The 2440-nt window shown below is 39.3% G+C and overlaps 1 long non-coding RNA gene across 1 annotated transcript; it reads right to left on the reverse strand.

The window, feature by feature from the left end:
- Positions 1 to 301: 301 nt before the first annotated feature.
- On the reverse strand, positions 302 to 2434 carry LOC106942977 (uncharacterized). The gene is made up of 2 exons (XR_001423776.1): positions 1973 to 2434; positions 302 to 725 (listed from the first exon to the last, which is right to left on the reverse strand). It is a non-coding gene; the product is annotated as an uncharacterized LOC106942977 (long non-coding RNA).
- Positions 2435 to 2440: the final 6 nt, after the last annotated feature.

Below are 2440 nucleotides of genomic sequence, written 5' to 3' on the forward strand. Positions count from 1 at the left end.
CAAGTGGTCTATAGTTTAAAATAACATTGGAGCTCATTTAAGAATACCCTGATATATATTGTCTATCGTGATATAGCAAAAATATATCAGGATATTACATTTTCCTCATATCCCCCAGCCCTAGCCACTAGACCCTAAAAAAAATATTTGGAGATGTTTTGTTTCATACAGACAATCCAGTGTACAAGACATTGCACCGTAAAAATCACAGCTACTGGGAAATCTCATCAGAAGAGAAGGACTTGTGACACTGTAACAGTTTGTTGTTGCATGTCATATGCTGCACAGCATTTTTGGTTTGTGCAGCATGTCACCTGGATTTGGACTTTAGCTGTGATGTTTACATTTGGCTTCAGATGAGCAATTACATAATTAATTACAGGGTTCTTACAGTCTTATAGTGCAATTTGTTTGTTTGTATTTTTTAAATAGAGTAAGGATAAATATTTGTATTTCCAGTCTCATCACAAAAGGTCTTTCTTTTCCATTTAATTTGGATTCCGTATGCAATTTTTGTGGGTTTCACTTCCAAAATGTGAGCACTACAAAAATATTTGAAATAATAGAGAACATTTGTTCTATTCTTTAAAAAAAGGGAAATCTGAGTTTTAAAACCTTACCTATGTATCCATGTCTCAGGGCTTTTGGGGAATTTGGTGAGGGCCAGCTTGCTCAGGTAAAGGTCTCTTTCTGGATTGAGAGCACCACACTCTAACAGCTCTTTCCTGTAACAACACACATCATTATAATCCTCTGAAAGAGCCATATTTAAAATGCAGAAAAAGATTTGCAATAAATCAATCAGTGAAACAGTAATTTTGTCAGACATGATTTAAAAACAAATAGTTTCCAATTGGAACAAAATGTCGCCAGCCCATCACAGGGCAACACAGAGACAGACAGGACCAATAACCATGCACACACACACACACACACACACACACACACACACACACACACACACACACACACACACACACACACACACACACACACACGCACACACGCACGCACGCACGCACGCCTAAGGATGTGGCCATTTGCTGGAATTTTGTACTGCTGGAAAATAAAATCAGCATCTCCATCCAGCTTGTCAGCAGAGGGAAGCATGAAGTTCTCTAGGACTTCCTGGTAGACTGACTGTGGACACTAGACTTCAAGTAATGTGGATTCTGTGCCTCTCAACTCTTCCTCCAGATCCTGGGACATTGATTTCCAAAAGAATTGCAGAAATTACTTTAATTTGAAAACAGGACTCTGTGCCAGTGCATAAGTGTTCAGTTTCGTTTCTCCTCAGCCCAGGTAAGACGCCTCAGACATTGTCTCGAGTTCAGGGGTGGCTTGACTTGGGGAACATGACGTTTGTACTTCATGTCTAGTATTTGTCGGTGTATGGTTCCTCTGGAATGGATTTCGCTTAGCAATCCCAGAAGGCAGAGCTTTTCCCTGTTGGTGGTGCATTTGTGGTGCTTTTCCTACCACACTCAAGCAGCTTTTTCAGCAATGACCTTTTGTGGCTTCCTCTCCTGGTAACAGGTGTCAATGACTGTCCTCAGTCTGGACATCTGTCCAGCCAGCCGTCTTCCCTATGATTGTGTATCCTAATGTCCCAGAGTGTGAGTCCATTTAAAGGCTCAGAAAACCTTTGCAGGTGTTTTGACTTAATTAGCTGCTTAGGGTATGACACCATAAGTTGCAATTAATTATCTTTTTCACAGTATTCTAACTTTCTGAGACACTAAATTTTGGATATTCACTTCCTGTGTACCCCATAATCAACATTACAAGAAACAAAGGTTGATGATTCTATATAATAAATAAGTTTCACTTCTGAAATAACTGGCCTGAAATAGTGCACTTTTACACAATATTAATTTTTTTAGATGTTCTAGTAGTGTTCCTCAAGATTTATTTTGTTTTTTAAAACTGTAAAGACAACTATATAATCATTAGGATGCAATATTTCTTTTACCTGACATTCCAGGCAGTGGTGAAGTCCGGATTGAGCAGCAAAAGAGTGCAAGTAATATCCACTAGAGCTGTTGGACACAAAAACACACATGTTTGCCTCAGTGCTGTGGCAACAATCAGGACATGTATTAAAAAAACCTCAGTAGTAAGATAGTCTGGAAAGTCATTTAAAGCTGAACTGATTGTTGAATATTTTAACTACACTAGCCTTAAAAGTGTGACGTAATGGCTAGTTTGCAAGAAAGTTGATACAGGAAAATTTGAAAGAAATACTGTAAAAGGATGAAGAAACAGAAAGCTAGATAATATTTTACCTTGCATGCCGGCTAACAAATTCCTGGGAGGCTTACTGGGGAAACAATTATGGGTCTTACTTCCGGTCTTGTGAGAAATTCTGTTCCCCTGTGAAAATTTGTTCCCCCTGTGTCGGGAGCGCGCATTGCAGCCAGAGAAGTGGATTCGGCGGATC

The sequence above is a fragment of the Poecilia latipinna genome, unplaced genomic scaffold, assembly GCF_001443285.1.
Source record: "Poecilia latipinna isolate Pla-1442-1.1 unplaced genomic scaffold, P_latipinna-1.0 Scaffold4742, whole genome shotgun sequence".
NCBI lineage: Eukaryota > Metazoa > Chordata > Actinopteri > Cyprinodontiformes > Poeciliidae > Poecilia > Poecilia latipinna.